This window comes from Sciurus carolinensis, chromosome 2 (assembly GCF_902686445.1).
Source record: "Sciurus carolinensis chromosome 2, mSciCar1.2, whole genome shotgun sequence".
Taxonomy (NCBI): Eukaryota; Metazoa; Chordata; class Mammalia; order Rodentia; family Sciuridae; genus Sciurus; species Sciurus carolinensis.
The window spans coordinates 92,068,490-92,088,562 of NC_062214.1; the positions used below are offsets into that span (position 1 = coordinate 92,068,490).

Sequence of the window (20,073 nt, forward strand, 5' to 3'; positions counted from 1 at the left end):
CTACTTATCAGAATTTTAGATGATTTCTACTTCTGATAGTGCTTCAATTTCTTGTAAAGAGCACGAATTACTTTTCTAAAGAATAAACTTTGTAAATCTGTGCTCAAGAATGAAGTAATAATATTTCTACCTTATGTCAACCTTCTTACCTCTTGTCTTACCAATAGTCCTGACACCTGTGTGTTGCAGTGAACACCAGCTGGGGAGTTCCCTTCCTCACCTACAGCTCCCCTTCACTTCCCAGGGCCACTTTATCCCCACCCTTAAGTTCCAACACACTTCTGTATTCTTGTTGTATATCTACCTCCTTCCTCATTCAGGCTGACAGAGTGTTACTATGACCAAAAGAATCCCTCCCACCTGGTACAGCGCTTCTCTATTTTCCATCTCCTCAGTCATCCCATTATATTTGAAAACAAATAAATCCTGTAAGCATATGAATGAAGATTTATGGTACCAAATTCAACTAATGTTTTTGACCTACAGCTAAAGTGACTGAAGCAAGAAACTCAAAGCTAGTATAGAAAAGGAAAAGAAAAAAAAAAAAAAAACCACTATTTCCAGAAATAGGTAATCATTTTTGACTAACACAGGAATTGATGAAGAGACTATTTGTATGAGAATAAAAACAAAGGAGACATAATTGTCCAGATGGGCCATTCCTATGCTTAAAATGTTCTCTATTACAGTATGCTTAACCACTTCAAGGATTTATTTTTATTAAATTATATTAATACATGAAAAGATTTTTTTCTATTGAGATTATAAAATACATAAATGTATTACCATAATGGGCCCATTAGGTTCACTTTATCTTCAGCAAACAAATTTATTCTTCTCATCACCTTATTTTTAAAGGTTCATGAGTTTCATATAATACATGCATCCATAAAATACCATAATTACAAACCTGGCTACAAAGCCATAATTCCTGATAGATGTACAAATCCCTTTATAGGTATACAGGATGTAAAGCACAAATCTAATTAACCCCCTTCATCTGCTGGTGACTCCCTCTCCCCAAGAAAAGTTCCCTAGAAGATAAGTAAGGACAAGAACCATGATCCAATTTCAGACATGAGCAATCATGACACTTATACTGAGTATCTGTGACTCTAGGGCACAACTCAATCAAACCCAGGAGCAACCCAGGCCAGCTGCTGGCTCCTGTTCTCCTCAGTGCCAAGCAAGTCCACAGATGGGACTGAGATGGGATAGGATTTATGACACAAAACGCTGCACTTAGGAATGATAATAGCATGATGTTAAGAGTAAGGTGCTAAATCTGGGTTTGATCGTTTACTATATTTGGCCTCCGTGTGCTTAACCTCTCTGTGCCTCAGTTTCTTTCTTTGTAATAATGCAAACCAAAGGGGTTGTTGAGAGGATTAAAGGAGATCATACAGCAACATTCAATAGTCCCTGGGTTTGAGCTCCAGCTCAGTAGGAGCAAGAATGGAAACAGCTTGCAGCAGAAACTCATTGCTCATTGCCTGATCCTAACAAGGTCCCTAGAGAATGCTGAGATGAGCTATGTCTCCATGTAGGCAACACTTATCTATTTTAAATGTTTTTGTCTGTTTTTTGCGGTGCTGGAGACTGAACTCAGGGCTTTGCACATGCTAAGCAAGCACTCTGCCACTGGAGCTATACTCCTAGCCCTAAAAGACTTATTTTAAACATGGATAAGATCTTTTCAAGTAAGTAGAAGCTTATTTTAAACACACCAGGAGCTTGTTATTTAAAGGACTTGCGTTAAAGGAGTCACCTCTGGATCATATGGCAGCTCCCCCACTGCACCTTTTAAACAGCACAGGTAGATGTGATTAAAAGTTAGCAAAAGCTACTTCCTAAAGTGCCAGCCACCAACAAGCAGGGTATCAGGACAGGTGGTAACTGCTCCTATATCCCAGACCACTTCTTGGTGCTCCAGGAAACTTAAGTACACTCCTTAGAATCCAAGTTTGCTGGCCAGGTGTGGTGGCACACACGTCTAATCCCAGCAGCTTGGGAGGCTAAGGCAGGATGATTGTGAGTTCAAAGCCAGCCTCAGCAACTTAGCAAGGCACTAACAAGCTAGCAAGATCCTGTCTCAAAATAAAATGTAAAAAAAAGGGTGGGGATGTGGTTCAGTGGTTAATTGTCCCTGGGTTCAATCTCTGGTACAAAAAAAAAAAAAAAAAAAAAAATCCAAGTTTGCTCATCTTCAGAGGAAAAACCATCATTCCTAGCTATTTTGATGTTGTGGGAATAAATGACAGAGGACAGGTGAAGTTCCTAGCACGATGCCTGGAATCCAGGAAGTGATGTGTAAACAGCGCACCTAAGATCATCACCTCAACTTTAAAGAAACAAGACACATGCTAAATAATCTGAGGCCACAGGAGGCACTCTTTCACCTTGAGAGTTTTATGGACTTTTGTTTTCCACTTTTGGCTTAATCCTCACAGGTAGGTGGGTCTAAATTGAATTACATCTGAAGAGCTTGCATGATGTATGTGGCTGAAATCTCACTACACTCTATAGACCCCCAAGCCACCAAGACACATTCGTCATTAGATTTCATTAAAAGCTAGGGAGCAGTGTAAGACTGCACCCACACTTTACCCCAGCACCATCTGCATGAGCACAAAAATCAGCCCAAGTTAACAAAAGTGCTTTTAAAAGATAAGAACAAATAAAGCAGAGAAAATCCACTAGATTTAGCTAAGGATGACAGAATATACTCTTGACTTCAGTAACTACTAATGTTTGACACAGTTATTATTAGTCTCTCAAAATCATAAAATCCAAGAAACAAAGAAATAAACCAAAGAGTTCTTTAATAGCCCTACATAGATATAGGAAGATCTAAAGGGGAGAAATTTTGTAAACAAAATTTTCCCAACACACTCCAGTTTCTAACTTATTGACTACATGTCTTATTTGTTTTTGCTAAAACCTTCAGAATGTTCTCAAAGTGCAGTTCAATAAACTGAGGCCAGCTCTGCTAAGTCAGAATATATCTGACTCCAGGAGGAGGGGCCCAATTCTTTGCTCATGGCTGCCCCTCCCTGGCTTCCTGGCTAGAGGCTGGGTGCTGGGCCAGGATCAAAACAGCCTCAAAGATTGTTGGTTTTTTGGATAAAGAAAATGTGATGTATATATTTATACACACACACATATATTCATATATATATATATATATATATATATATATATACATACACACACACACACACACACAATGGAATATCACCAGATTTAAAGAAGAATGAAATTATGGCATTTGCTGGTAAATGGATGAAGTTAGAGAATATCATGCTAAGTGAAATAAGTCAAACCCAAAAAACCCAAGGCCGAATGGTTTCTCTGATATGTAGAAGTTAATTCACAATGGGGGGGTGGGGAGCCTAGGGAAGAATAGAGGTGTTTTATATTAGGTAGAGGAGAGTGAAGGAAGGAGAAGGGGCATGGATGTAGGAATGATTGTAGATATATTATTACCTCACGTATATGTATGCATGACCGATGTGATCCTGCAATATATATAATCCTAAAAATGAGAGATTACACTCCATTTACCTATGATCTATCAAAATGTATAAATGCATTCTCCTGTAATGTACAACTATTTAGAACAAATAAAATTTAAAAATTAAAAATAAAGAGCCAGTTGATGAGCAGCAAGCAGGCAGCGTCTTCACCCAAACCTTCAGAGAAATCATGGGCTGCCCTGACCTTTGCAGAACCAAGAGAAAAGAGAGACACCTAGTAGAAAAGTTCAGGAAATCCCTTTGTATTCTTCTAAAAAAACACATTCTGACAAAATATACGGTGGTAGGAGTTACATGAAAAAAGGATTCTCAGTATAAATGTGGGAAATGCTCATTTGAAGAAAAAGGAATTTCTCAAGGGAGAACATTCTGGATGCTTTAATGTGCTAATGTTGATTATGAGTAAGTGGATACAATAGCTTTCTCATACACAGATTATTTTTGTGGTCTGCATCTTGGGACAAGTGCCCCATGTACCACTTAAAATATTATAATTCATACATTCATGAAAATCATTGTTAAAAGCTCATAAGACACCATTGCACTCACAACTGGACGACTAAGCACAATCTCTGTAGTGATCAGTCACTGGTGTGAACAACATCAGTGCAAAGTAGTGCAGAGCATGTGTTTACCAGGCGGGCAAGAGAAGCCTATGATTACGCTGCATATCCACTCTATATGCTTTCAATAACAGAATACTGAGAGGTGCCACAAATCCCGTACTTTTCTACAATTCATAGTCCCCTCCTCTTAAAAATTTAAAAACACTTAAAAATTAACTGGTAGTATGTATAACTAGAATGTAAACTCAATGAGAACAAGGACAGAACTTGGTACAGAGCTATATCCCCAAAGTTGGATATAAGGATGCTCCACAAATATCTGACTAAAGGAATACAATGAACAAACAAGCTGTTCCTAAATGCATCATTCACTCATTTTATAAACTGTCCCAAATATACCTTCTATAGTTCTATATTTTAAATTGGCTCTGAAATGCTTATACTAATTTCTGTTTCTCAAAGAAATTCTGCTTATCCCAGAATTCTGTTCATCTCCTATCCTTTGCAATTCCCACAACAAAAAAGGCAGGAGTATTTTTCTTTATGACTTCTGGGTTAGAAGAAACTGTCTCTAGGCCTTATTTAGTACATTATTACAGTCAATTATTTCCAAAAAAAGTCTAATGAGCTAACATATGAATGACTAGGAAATTCAATTCATCAGAGCTAAGAAGAGGGCCCCCTTCTTTGGGGGAAGGAAGCAGAAACACGTTCATCTTCTAGAAGGAGGCAACTCTATAAAAATAAGCTTTCATCACCAATTTTCTGAAAAAAAGAAGAAAAAATAAAAACCAGAACACCAAATATGAATATCAAGTGGCACACGCCTATAATCCCAGTGGATCAGGAGGCTGAGGCAGGAGGATCACAAGTTCAAAGCCAGCCTCAGCAATTTAGGGAGACCCTAAGCAACTTAGCAAGACTCTGTCTTAAAATATAAAATAAAAAAGGCTGGGGATATGGTTCAGTGGTTAAGTACCCCTGGGTTCAATCCCCAGTACCAAAAAAAAAAAAAAAAAAAAGAAAGAAAGAAAGAAAGAGAAATACCCTATTCTGTTAATTTACATTTAATAGTCTGAACATAACAGTTAACTCTGAGATGTTACAACACCTTCAAAGTGAACAAATAAAAACAAATATTTTGGCTCAACTAAAGAGCCAAATTCACTAAGAGAAAAATCTGGCAATGCATTTTTGAAACAAAACAATTTTTCTTTTTAAAGAGGTCAAAACAAGAAAAAGCAAGAAAATTGGAAGTAGTGTCAATTTCCTCCTTTCTAATTCAGAAAATTAATTCCTCCAATTCCTCAAAGCCTTAAGGTTTAGGGGATCCTATTTAGCAATCCTGAAATTTTGGCTGGGCTATTCCCTGGTCTATTGCAGCAATCTTACCAGTCTCACTGACTTGCCAGCTCCCTGCCACCACCAGAGCAAATTGGTTAGGGTGATCATTTGAGTTGGTCTTCATTTCTTACAAAATCAAGGCCAAGTCACCAGGCTACAAGCATCTCTAGTGCCCACTTGCTCACCTGCCACCAGCCTGCCCTGGAAGTCTGTGGTCCAGCACCAATGAGCCCACACACCTCTGCTCTGCACCATCTGAGCTACATTCCCCTCCAGGGCCTTTGATGCCCACTCTTTGTGCCTCAAATGGCCCCCTACACTACCAGTATTCTGGTTGCCTGTCAAGGTTCAGGGAAACTTGGTTGAACACATCTTAACTTCTGCACTTACAGCAGTGTGTTGGAATAATCTATTTAGGTGTTTGCATTACCCACTAGACTGGAAGCTCTTAGTGGGCAAGAATATGGGTTCCCATACATTTCTATCCTCAGCTCAGAGCACAGTTCCAAGCACACATTTAGTGCTCAATAAATGTCTCAAGAATTTAAAAATATATGTTGTATGATTAATAAACACAAGAAACTATGGCAGGCACAATCTCAAGAGGCCGGGGTGGAGCAGCAGGGTCAGGATAGGGTTGAGGGTGTGTGCACATACATAAGCATACAGCAGGCAAAGGAGGCCAGATTCTATGATCATCCTTCAGGCTACTCCAAGGCTCCAGCTTGAGTTTTCCTTTTCCTCTCCTGGTTCTGGAGATTGACCAATTACTGACTCTCCTGCTACAAACCGGTGTCTTTGGGTAAGTTTCTCTCCTGTTGGACTCTGTCAAGTGGGGAAATATAACATTTCATTGTTATGCCTTCTCCATCTCCAAAGCAAAAAAAAAAAAAAAAAAAAAAAGTTTATGTGAGGTGTAACAACTGGACAACGGAAAAAGAGACTCCTCTCTATAAGCTATTCCATCCCTGAACCCTAAAGGACATCTGTTAATCTATCACTTGTTTCTTCCAACGTGGACCCTGTAGGAGGGCATGAAGCTCCCTAGAGCACCAACAGTGGAACTGGATGCACACAAGGAGGTAAGTGTGATTCATCAACTATTTGAGCGTTTCTTTCAAGAAGGCAGGGTGAGAGGTTAAAGTAAAAGGAGCAAAAAAGGCACATGTATACATGGATCACTAGTCAGTGCTAAAAAGAAATGAGCTATTAAGCCATATAAACACAAAATTGAAAGAAACCAACCTGAAAAGGCTACATACTGCATGTTTCTAATGATATAACCTTCCAGAAAAGGTAACACTATGGAGACAGCAAATAGATTAGTGGTTGAGGAAAGGGGAGAGGTTATAGGCAGAGCGGAGGACTTTCAGGGCAGCTAATCTCTTCTGGAGGATATTATGAGGGTGGATTCATGTCATCATATTTTTTGTCAAATCCATAAAGTAAATTAACACTAAGGGTGAACTCTAATGTAACTAGGGATTTTAGGTGATAATGACATGTTAATATAAGTTCATCAATTGTAACAAATGTACCACTTTAGTGTGGGGTGTGATGTCACAAGAGGCTGTGTGTGTCTAGGAACTCTCAGTCTTTTCTACTTGATTTTGTTCTGAACCTAAAATGACTCTAAAAAAAATTAAGTCCCTTAAAAAATTGTGTGTGGTGTGGGGGAATCAAAGGAGAGACAGATGCTGCAGATGCCACCCAGGCACTGAGGCCAGAGAACCTTGTCTGGGGGCCTTCTTCACTGCAGGGCAGAGTCTGGGAAGAGGTCTACAGTGACTCAAGCTGACTTGACTCTAGGAGCATCAGTGGAGGACCTGGGGTGATGTCACCTGCATGTGCACTAAGGTGGAACAGGGGCTACAAACACAGGGCTGGTTCCACACACTTAGAACTAATCCTCCCCAACTTTCATTCTTACTGCCAAGTTGACCTTTAATGCAGAGGCTCTTCCATACTAGCACCTTGGACATGCTCCAAGAGTGACACAATCCAGTTGAAGGGCATGAAGAGAGAGTCTGACTTTCTCAAGTGGTAAATCATCTGGTTTTCCATACTGATGGAAACCCATCATCTATAATGGAACATCCCTGGTCCACAGCAAGGGCAAGAAGGGGCATCCAACTTAGGAAACATGCCCACAAACACCCAATCCTCCAGCCCTTAAATCCTGGTTTTCTGGGTGCTGACAGCCAACATACCACAATATACAATTGACAGGAAGGAAGAATTAAAAGGCACTGTGAAATTTTGTCAGCCCCCTTGCAACCTATGACAGATAGAGGTAAGAACATGGGGGTCCTTGAGACAGTGATTTGACTAATCAAGACCAAATTATATACTCAGGTATATATAATACAGAAATAAGGGATACTTGGCTTTCATAAGAAAGAACCTGTCACCATTTGGTCATGATTAGCAGCTACTATAACTTTCAAACTTTATCATTCAAAAGCAATTTCTCTGCCCTATGATCTCTTGTGAAATTTGATCTTCATAAACTGCCAAATGGTATATTTTCCAAACTCTCCTCTCTCCTCACATGACCAATGATTCTTTGCATATTCATTATGGTCCATTTCATTCAAAATCAAAACACCTCACAGCAAACTGGACTTCTCTTTGAAATTTCATCCTCCTTTCTGTATCCTATGAAAATGATTTCTTTGCCTTATGTCTCCTCCCTCCTATCTATGATCTGTCATCCCAAGTTCCCCCTTTTCTAAGACGTTTTCTGTCCCCCATGGTTTCCCCTACTCTTAGAGTTCTCTGAATTTTCATGGGTCTTAGAGGCTTCCCTGCATAATTTAGCAATTAATTATGTCATGTTTTGTTATCCATTCCACATAGAGCATTGTAAGACTGACACAAAGTATACTCAGGTACAGAGCCTGGTGGCAGGTCACCAAAACCAGGGCATCCTGCTCCTTTGCACTCAGGCTGTAAGTACACGTGAGGCTGAGGCTGGAATCCTCTGTGTTCACCTCCTTCCTCTGTAAAACACAGTCATGGGGGCTTCCTTCCCAGGCTGAGCACAACACACCCACCATTCAGACTGACCTTCGGGCATCTCTTCAAGGCATTTTTGCACTATGGAATATCCAGTAGATGGTTTTAAAATAATGTTTTCAGTTCATAATGGTTTTCTTTGGGTGATGGGATTTCAGAACTTTCTTTACAACTTCAGGCATCATGTAAGCACCTAAAACTTAGTTTAACAAGCCATATACATATGAATGAAAGACACTATTATAATGCAACCCTATGTACAGATGGTCCCTGATTTAAGATACAGATCATAATTTTTTGAACCTGTGACAGTGCAAAAGCCATAAGCATTCAGTAGAAACTGTACTTCCAATTTTGAATTTTCTTTTCCCAGGCTAGTGATATATAGTATGATATTGTCTCCAGATGTCCAATTGTAGGCTAATGTAAGCAAGCATCTGAGTGTGTTTAAGGTGGTGAGGATAAGTTAAGATGTTTGGTAGGTAAGGTGCATTAAAAGTCTTTTTGGCTTATGGAATTTTCAACCTAGGATGGGTTCATAAGCACAAAACCCCATGAAGAGTCTGAGCATCATCTGTACTCATCACCCAGCCTCAATAATGACCAAGTCCCCGTCCATCTTCTTCCATCCAGACCTCCTTTTATTTCTTCTCCAGGCTTTACTGGAGATTATTTTGAAGCAAATACCACATATTAGATGACTTAAGTATGACTATAAGGATAATATTGTTAAATATGAAAAGCATAAATAAAGCTGTTTTCACTTAGAAAAAATACAAATTTGATATTTATGAAATAAAGTTACAGGCATCGTTTTTTCTCTGTTCCCTGTTGTACATGGGAAGGCACAGTGATGCCAGGGCTCAGCAGGCCTCAGGGAGGACTCCTGGTGGCACAGGAGCTGCTGGGTGGCCCTGGGCAGCAAGGCTCCCTCCCAGCCTCGTTTCAGAGGAGACAGGACGCCAGCTCAATGCTCCCACGCACAGGCTTGGACTCCTGCTCCCACCCTTCAGCGAGGAGCTTCTTCCTCCCCTCATGCTTCTGTCATTCCCAGCACCAGAACCTCTGGCCAGAGTCACTCAGTTCCTACTTGTTCTTTGTCAAAAAGAGACTAAACATATACGTTCAAATAACAAAGTCTTTTCCAGGAACAAGTTTCCCCCATATCACCCTTTGACTCAAACAACAAAACACAACAAAAATCATTTCATTTACTTTTTTCTTTCCAACCTCTTGAAATGAAAAATAAAAAACCATATACTGTCCTTCTTGAGTCTCTTTCCTGGACTCTGTCCATAAGGCATAAAAATTCTTTGCTCTTTCCCTGCCCCTTGGATGAGAAAACCAGCCTACCCACAGGGACTCCCCTGCTAAAACAATCTATGTGTGCCAGAGCCTCCCCAGAAGGTCCACGCTGTCCCCTGTGAAGTAACTGTAAAATCACTTAAACATCATTTTGGAGAAAACCATAATTCAATAATTTGCCTGCTTCCCTCTCTTTCTCTCTCTCTCTTTTTTGTGGTACTGGGGGTTGAACCCAGAGCCTTGGCACATAATAGGCAAGTGATCTAACACTGAGTTGCACCCCAGGTCTTCTTCTTCAATTCTCTCTCTTTTTTTTTTTGTTTTTGTTTTTGTTTTTGTTTTTGAAACAGGGGTATCACTAAGTTGCTGAGGTTGGCCTTGAACTTGTGTTCCTCCTGCCTCAGCCTCCCAACTAGCTGAGATGTCAGGTGTGCCTCAGTGTGCTAGGTTTGCCTGATTCTTTAGTTCTGTGCTGCCCAAATATATGCTAACCATATGTGGCTACCAAGCAGTAAAAAGGGTGTCAATCTGAATTGAAGTATAAGATACATTGGATTTCAAATAAGTTTTTTTTTAAAAATCATTGATTTTTATATTATATTTTGAAATATAATTTGGATATATTGGGTTAAATAAAATATAATTAATTTCACCTTTCTAATGCAGCTATGGAGAATATAAAGTCATATAAATTCATCAAAATTAATTTCACTTTTTGATGTGGCTCTAGAGCATTCAAAATCATGTCTGAGTTTGGTATTTCTAGGATAATAATCCTTTAGGTTGAAAATCCCTTACACAACTGCATAAACATGTTTCAAGTCAACTCACCATAAATAGTATTATTTGAATACAACCCTAAAGTGTAAATTAATTCACTTGAAATTCTTTGCTGAATTCTTTCTTATACTTCCCCAAATGGTTCCTGCCAATTCTTATTAAGATTTAAATATTAAGTTTCCAGTAAGACAATCACAGCTACCTTGAGTGTAAAATATCACATAATCAATCAGCAGATGGACCCCTCTAGACTGAGAGTCAACACATTTAACTGCTGTGCTATTTAAAAAGCAATTCAAAATCCATATTTTTTAATCTCACAATCAGAATAAGATAAAATTACATCTGGCTGTTATCACTTGGGATTCTAGAATTTCAGTCCACATAGCTGGGAAAATACTGCAGTTCATGGTTCTACTATAACACAAGAGAAAACTGGGCATTTTCCATAAGAGAGAACAGACCTCATCTGCCTTCTATTGGTTTTCAATGGATGAAATAATTAATATCTAATGTAGACTGAACACCAACTTCCCTCAAAAGTAAGTCACATAAACACTTCCCTCTGACCTCCGACTCTGAAGGTTGGTGGACCTTACAGTGTTTCCCAGCCATGGGCCCCAGGGATAAGAAGAAATTAGACTTTTAAAAGGTGATTCCATGGAAATTGATGGACAAATAAAACCTCCATTACTTAGCCCAGATCTCCCCAAAGAGTGGTATGCCTGCTCCATTGTGTGACCAGTCCCCAGTGATACAAGTATGGAAAATGAGAACAGTTGAAAACTTTTAGAGCAATTGGACAAAGTGATTTGTGTTGGTTGAATCTAATTTTTCAAAATGTGATTGTATTTTATGTTTTTTCAAATATTTCATGCTTATTGAATTTTATAAAAGTACATCATCCTGAAACAGATATTAAGAAAATGTTCCTCTCTTTCAGAAGCACTAAGAATCCCCAATTTTCTGGTGACCTCCCTCCACATTTGCAGGAAGCAGAAGGCTACAGCAAATAGATAAAGGGAGCTGAGACTCTGCACTTTCAGGAGTAAATGCCTCCACTGAGAGAGGTGAGTGAAACAGCATGGTTCTCGTAACATAGCTGGGATTAGGATCTGTGACATATTTTTACACCTACAACCAAAATGCCATTTTTCTTCAATTATGTAATGTCATGGATTATAAACCAAAATATAATACAGTACAGTATTCGTGGGTCCTGATTTTAGCAGATATAAAAACAAATACCAATTAAAGTTCATATATGGAATCATTATACTGCCACTAAGCAAAAACATAGTATTCATTATACACACACAAGAAAATAAATCATGTTTTCATAAAGCCTTCCACATTGTGGTTAAAGGCAAAACATTTCTAGGCAAGTAGGGGCATCAACTATGCAAAAGGTGTTCTGAGAGACCTAAAACTCAAGTGACAGTCCCTGAACACTTTATAATTGAGATGGGAAGGCAGATGGTACTCAAACATCAAGGAGTTGAACGTGAGGCAGGGGAAAGCCTCTCACACTCCCACCAGCATCCCATCAGTACACTTGATCTCATGCTCTTCTACTCAGTGAAGGATGGGGCCCCTAGGCAGGCTTTCTTTCTCTGTGCCTGTGCCCCAAGGTGAAGGGTGAAGGCAGAGTGTCAGGCAGCTGAGCTCCCCACCTGCTTCCACTGCCAACCAATTGGTGTGAACTTGGGCAGCAGTCCCTATAAGCCACTGTATCCTCATCTGTATAAGGAATAATAAAGCATACACCTCAAGGCAACCCAGAGGGGTCCCTTTTGTTGTTAGAAGATCAGGGACTCCAGCAAGCTGTACACTGAAGGGAAAGAGTCAAAGGAAAGGAAGAAATCGTGGCCAGGGAAGAAGGTGATTCCTTAAGAAAGGAGCCCTGGGAGATGGGAACAGGGGCACTGTCTTCTATCCCAAATGCTCTGCCCTCAGACTGGAGCATCCAAAAGTGACGGGGCACCTCAGGGAAATGTCATCCACAGAAATGGAGGAAAGGTGCTCCATGAAGAACAGTTGCTGAAGATGGAGGGGAAAGGGCTACATGCTTCCTACGAGCCTGAGCAAGGGTGCACCAGGAGCCCCAGAAGGGATGCTGTGTGGGAAAAGGCCCAAGCCGAGGCACTGGGTCCTCACTGGGTGCTGACGCCATCTCCAATGGTGCATCAGGAAGGCTCAGTTAACCTAAGAGCAGAGAGACCATGCTGTCTGCTTCCTCCAGGGCTCTAGGCCAGGGTATCAGGGGGCTGGGATCACTCAGAAGAGGTCAAGCAGGGCATGGAGGGAGAGAGAGCAGGGTGCTTGACAGTGGCAGGCAAGGAGGAGTCTCCATAGGAAGAATGCAGTAACAAAGAGCAAGTGAGGGGATGTGAGCAGGGTGGAAATGCCAAGAAAATGTCAAGAGGGTCACAAATTCTGGAGAGACCACAGTTCAGGGCATGATTATGAGAACTAGTTACTGGCTAGAAGAGAAGGCTGCCACAGAGAGCCAAGCGCCAGCTGGGGTCTGGATTGTTAATGACTTCACCAATAGGGGCATCAAGTTGCCAGTTCTGAGAAGAGACTGGGTGGGTGAGAAGCCCATGAGCAGAGCCCTAGGTCCTTGGTGAAGCCAGGCATTAGCCAGGAAGGCACAACATAAGATTGGAGAGCAGCTACTGAGCCAAGACTGGGAGGGTGTGGCAGGAGGAGGCAATGGCCAAGTAGAGAGCAGGACCTGGGAGTGCCATGAGGAAATCAGGCACCCATAGAAACCCTTCAGACCCTGCAAAACCCCTCAGACCCTGCAAGGCAACAATGACTGAAGAAAAACAGGGGCCACAAAATTCGCCTGCAGTGAAAGTGCTGGGAAGCGTGTCTGGCTTGGTTCCATCCCTACTAGAAGGTTTAGATTGTTAGGTACTCCATCTTCACGTTCTTCTAGAACTCTCGCTGATACCACAGATCTTGGAACAGAAAGTTTTGCACAGAGTAGGTAAAGGAACTGCATCTCAGGGAAAGATAGGTAACAGAGCCCACTTAAGGGCAAGCCGAGGGGAGTTGCTGTCCAGGGATTCAGAGCACCTGCCAGCTGAGCATTTCCCTTGAGGCAAGGCTGTGCCCTATGACATGCCAGAAAACCTGAAAGGAAAAGTGTAAGGCAGAACTGGAGAAAGCAAGGATCTCTGAGGTTCCTGCCAGGTGCCTGCACCAAGCTCAGCCCCTCTGCAGGTCAGCACAGGAGACAAGAAGGAAAGCAGCTTTCCAAGAACTATTCCACCCTGGATCAATGGGATTAAATGATGAGGTAGATCAGAGGAGACTAAGGAGACCTAGGAGATTTTTTAACCACATACAATGGATATATAATACTAAGGAATATTTAGGCACAACAGTGGCTCATTTATTTTTAAGGATTATAATAATTAAAAAAAAGCCTCAATCTCCTAGAGTTGTATACTGAAATATATACAAATGAACTGATAGGTGGTGAGGATTTCATTCAAAATAATCAGGTGGGTACGGAGGTTTCTTGATGAAACAAGATGGGTCAAGTATTGATAATCACTGAAGCTGGGGAGGGTACATGGGATTCATTGGACTGTTCTAATTTGAATTTTTCAGGAAAAAGCAAATAATGAGGAAGCAACACATGAAGGTATTGTGTTTGTAACTAATTGTGTTAGTAAGACATTACTGCAACAATTCTCAAAGTGTGCTTTTTTAAATGATTACAACGCTTAAACCCTTGAAGGCAGATTGACAGTTCCATAAGGACAGTCTTTTCTTGAAGTTATCTAAAGAAGCAACACTGGCAGAATATATGTGTAGTCACACTTGAGAAGGTCCAGGGATCACATCTGCCCAAACAGCTTGTCACCTTGACATCCAGTTCAGTGCCTTCCCCTCTGATGACACAAAGTAAGTTTGACTGATTCACCACTGTGGTGGGCAAGAGACCTGTCATGCTTTGCTGCCTAGCTGAGGAATCGAGCAATCGGAAGGTGCCAAGTGTCAGGTCCATCTCCTGAGCATCCTCGGTCTGATTGGATTCCCCCTTTTTACACCACAGAAGGAATGGCAATAAGCCTGGGAAGGAAAATAGCTCATACCTGCTCTACAAGTTCACAGCCAATGTCACTGTCATCATCACCAGCTGCCCTCACTTCTGTGAGAGCCATGTCATGGTCATGTTGACCCCAGCTGGGTTGGAAGGTGACTCTCAAGAAGAGACGAGATTAAGAGACCCAAACACACCACTACCTACACACATGGATTCTCTTGCCATCACCTAACTCAGAAGGTCTTGTGGGCCACCAGAACTATGTGGAGTACTTTAGAGAGGACTGGCCTAAGCCAGTTCTTCTCAACAGGGTGATATTGTACCCTGTCCCCACCAGAGCACATCTGGTATTGTCTGGAGACACAACTGGGGTTGGGGGTGCACCAGTATCTGCTACACAGGACAGCCCTACACAGCTACGACTTCTCTAGCCTAAAATGTCAACAGGGTAAAGCTTGGGCAACTGAAATGAAAGGCAAAGGAATATTCAGGTGTGTCTGGGAAATGAAACAGAAACAGAAAGAGGCAGAAGCAGAGAGGTAGAGAAGGACACTGCCTTTTACACATCCTTTATTTGTATGCTTCTACTAAAATATTTTTTAACCAGATGCAGTATTCGATGTCATGTCCTCTGGTGCAGCTCCTACTTGGTCCAGTAACACAAGAGACCCAGACTCTTGAGAGACACTGACTGCCAAGACAAATATTTGCTTTCTTCCAACGGCCATGTTTACCCAAGATTATTCTGCTCTTGATGAACTGGAAACCAACTGGTGGTTGACACACTTGGAAAAGAGCCACGGAGCCGCCTGGCATCCTTCCCACAGTGGTAAAAAGGGAATGTGGTCCAAGAAGGCTGATCCTGAAAAGCACCTAAGCTTTTCAATGGAGCCACTCTGAAACCAGGTTCATATCGCCAGGGCAATTATGTTCATGTTTTCAGCGGTACTGAAGAGTCTTGAGAAATGGCAAGCGAAGGACACCAAAGAAAACCAAATGACAGAAAAGGAGGAAGAAACAAATATCACTGAAACATTCAACAGTGCTGACATGAAGAAGGCAAAAAAGAAAATCTCTCACATAATTCTTACTCCAGGGTAGGGTAGCTTTAGGTTGTTTATAAACCATGAATGATAACCTGCACTGACCTCCAGAACAACTGAAATTAGCTTCTAACTTGAATTACACTGTTTGCATTCACATACATGGAGTGCTTCTATAATAAGTAATGGTAACTGGGGTTCAGCTGTGCTTAGCCTATATGATCACAGAATCTCTCAGGTGCCACAGAGCTTCTGTTCTTCATAGTCCCTCCCCTTTACCACAAAAACTCAATCACAATTACAATAACTACCACCAAATTCAACTACCAAAGTAAGAAGCAAAGGTTTCTGAATAAAACCACACTGACCTCCCAGGTGAGCTTCAAATGCCATCCTTCAAGGAGGCCTGGGTTCCCACAGTGTGCCTGGGAAAGCAGTCCTAATATCCTGGTGGTCCTGGACGCCAAATGCTGAGCTAACACCTCCCTGGTGTGGGAGGCATTTCTCTTGAAAAGAAAGTAAGGTCCTTGAGCCAGAGGGTTCAGTCAGAGATACCCTGCCCCAAAGTTATGTGCCCATGGTTTTAGGGCACAGAGGGCAATGTCAGAGAGGATTCGGCCTCGGCCTGAAGGAATTAAATGGTGGTCCCCCAAAATACAAGTCCACATCTTAATTCCTAGAACCTGCAAACATGACTTTACTTGGGGAAAAAAAGGGGGCGGGGGCAGGTCTTTGGAGATATAATTAAGAGTATTGAAATAAGATCATCTTGGTCCTAAATCTAATAAGAAATGTCCTTTTATGAGAGAAGCAAAGACATAAAGCAATCAGAAGACTGTATGAAGACAGAGGGAGAGGGTGCAGTCAAGCAGCCTTAAGGCAAGGAATCCCTGGAGTCCACAGAAGCTGAGAGGTAAGGAAGGACTTCCCCTAGGACCTTTAGAAGGAGCCTGATCCTACTGACACCCTGATGCTGCACCTGTGTTTCCAAACTGTGAGACACAACTGCTTTTTGTTGTAAGCCATCCCATTTTTGGCACTTTGTTAAGGTAGTCCTAGGAACTATACCTGATCTAACACGAACTGACCAGTACCAGGCTCTCAAAACTGCCAGGTGAGGCTGCAGCAGGGTATCCACCAGGGGCATCCTCCCACTGCCAGGGATGAGCTCAGGAGATGGGCCTAAGGAATATGTATGCAGCTTTAAAATCTAGACCAGTGTTTTCCAAAGACACACTCCGGGATGTAATCAAGGGAAAGCGTGCTCCCATCTGACATGGGCCAGAGTACCACCCAAAGAGACAAGCTTTTCCCAAATGGTCCCTGAGAAGGGAACCTCAAGGCCATGTGAATCCTCTGAGGAGTGGCTGTCATCAACCCCACTGCTAACATTCACAGAGTACTTCCCACGGGCCACACACTGTTTCAACAACTGTAAAAGGTAACTGCTCATTCTGCGTTTTTATTTCATCCTTCCCTGTCTTTTCTTTAAATTGCTACCTCCTATATATGGGTCTAAAAATAATTGTTTAATGCCACATTTAAAAAGAGATTGCTAGTGCTTGTTCGGCAGTACATATTCTAAAATTGGAACAATACAGAGATTAGCATAGTCCCTGCACAAAGAGGATGGAATTCTTTTTTTTTTTTTTTTTTTTTCCTGGAAGAAGGCAGAGACAGAAAGATTGCCACTGCTGGCATGCATCCTGAGGAAAATGAAGCAGAGACCATTTGAATAGTTGGCCCCAAGACAACCAGTGGTTAGTGGAGAAGCTAGACCCATGACCCAAGGATCCATGTCTTCAGTGCCTGGCCAGAACTCAACTCTGCCTCACCTGAGCCAGGAGTTCATTGCTCCCCCACCCCCAGCATGTTCTCTGCCACTGACAGTTCCTACATCAAGGGTCACATTCCTGGCCCAAGCCACAACCCCTGTCCAGCTCCTCTTCCCTTCTCCCTATTTTATGGACTTTAAACAATAATTAGGCACATGAAATGACAATATCTGGATGATGGGCTCAGACAACCCAATTCAAAAGGGATGGTGACATTTAAGTAAATAGTATGTAAGGACAGGAGGGAATTCCCATTCCAAACACATCATCCCAGCTATAAACCCGCTCTTGCTGGCATGACAGTTGAGGCTGCTCCATAATCCTGCACATCTCACATTCAAGCAGGGTCCTGTCCTTGTGCCTTAGAAATGCCACCACCTGGGGAGGCATTTCCTGCTTCTGCTGATTCCTTCCAACCTCTCACTTTCTCAAATCTACAGACCACATCCTCAGGCATCTCCCTGCCACATCACCATTTAACAAGCCTTTCTGGTGGTACAATCTCTTAGGGAAGGACTGACATTGTGCTTCAAATATCTTTGAAAATGTCCAGCCCCTTGAACTGGTCAATATAGGACTTCAGATTTCACATCAGGAAGTAATGTAGATGCAGAAGTGCTTTCCTGTATAAACATGCTAACATTCATTCTTTGTACCAATATGGACCTGAAACAACTTAATGATCCATGACAAAAAGTTAGTTAGTTCGCATGTTTCATAGTCTTGACTGAACATTTCTTAACCAGAAAGATACTGTTCATGAAAACCTGAGAAACTGCTTACTCTATAATAAGTGGAAAAGAGCCGACAGTTAAATTGTGGTCAACTCAAGAAACAAACCTATTAACCAAAACTGGGATGTAGCTCTGTGATAGAGCACTTGCCTACTGTGTGCCAGCATCACGAGAAACAAACAAACAAACAAACAACACACACACAAATAAAACAAAACACTGACTAGCCCAATGAGGAAAGGGAGACTGAAAGGAAGTTAGTCCAAATAAACATTTTTCCTGAGTGGTAGACTCGGTGGTATGACTGTTTATCTCTTACTTTTTAATTTTGTAGATGTTTTCTATAAATAGATATTACAATTAGACCAAAAAAATTTTTAAAGAAAAAATCAAGGCTCCTGTAGCTATTCACTGCTGCCAGGGAGTTTTAGAAAGATGCAAAGGACCCTCCCTGCATGTGCGGACTTTCTTTCCATCTCGCCACCCACTTCCCTAGACCCCCACACCCACCCTTCCTGCCACAATTAATAACTTTATGTTTCCAGAATCTGCCTGATGCCCTTCACCTCAGTGTGTCTGAGTGCCTGGGTGTGCTTTCCTGATCTTCCTTCTTCCACTGGAATGCAGGCTCCATGAGGGCATGGGTTTTTCTTGGTTTGGAATCACTGTCGTAACCCCAATCCCCAGTACATTGTCAGCGCTCCATAAACATTTCCTGAAAGACACTGACATCCTGTTCACACGTAGCCTCCTTCCTAATGTTTTCCGCAGCTACAACCCTCATCTGGCCCCTATCTCCACCAGGAGTTACCTGTTCACATCTCTGGTTCCCCTAAGAGCACAGCACATGTCCCATCTAATAGAACATTTACCGTGTGACATTATTTTTCCCTCACCACATTTGCAGCAGCCACATGAACGAATGAGGAACACACATGCCTGAGCGTTTACATGTCCCCTTCCTTTTCCTCACAACCCTAAGAGGCAAATTAATTCCCATTTTACAGATGAAGAAACTGAGGCTTAATAGGTTAAGGAACACACTCCCATGACTACTGAACAACAGTAGAGCCATCTGATTCCAAAACCCAGACTCTGACAATGCTATTCTGGGGTCAAATGCCAGTTTGTCTGTCTTACCTAGTAGACTGGAAACTTTTGAGGACAGGAAAAACATTTTCCTACTCTTGGAACGCTAACACTGTTTTACCTAACAGACATTCAAATATCTGCCAATTTAAAGCATTAGAGGATGTCCTTAATACAGACCATGCTAATTCACAGTGTGAAATAGCCCTAGACCTACACAGTTGGAAGTTCAAAGGGTCTGTATAAAAAAATAAGGGTAATACAAGTTTCAAGTTTATTCAGAAAACACTTGACTGTGTAAAAAATTTAAGGATCCAACTATTGGCAAAGAGTCTCTGTTCTGGAACTACATTGTTATGAAGTGATATGTTAACTGTTCTTATGCATTAACATAGATTCCCTAAAATCCTCTATTGGACAATATTGTCAAATTTGTATTACAGATCATATTTCAAAAATCCTTTTTAGACCTATCATCTGTCAATTCAGTGCAATTTATGATGTTTATACTTTCATTTTTTAAACTGTCCCTATAATTCCCTGTGTTAGGTGACTTTCCATCATCCCAAACTAATGAAATTTTATTGTACCAAAAGAATATCATAAACACTTCTAGAAATGGTATTTCTGGACTTCATTCATTTTTGGCAATCAGGAGAAAGATTTCTGTCCCCCAGCATGTGGACCCTATGGTGTTTAACACTTATTAACGGCTTGTCTGGGTTTGCTGCTGGTGAATCTCCAGCCAGCTGACGCACAC

At 41.5% G+C, this 20,073-nt stretch overlaps 1 protein-coding gene and 1 pseudogene across 6 annotated transcripts in view; one reads left to right on the forward strand and one right to left on the reverse strand.

Moving 5' to 3' along the window:
- Window positions 1-20,073, reverse strand: part of Tln2 (talin 2) — a 392,003-nt gene that overhangs the window by 233,334 nt on the left and 138,596 nt on the right. The gene's annotated exons all lie outside the window — the stretch shown is intronic.
- LOC124978401 (uncharacterized) lies at window positions 17,214-17,314 on the forward strand (annotated as a pseudogene).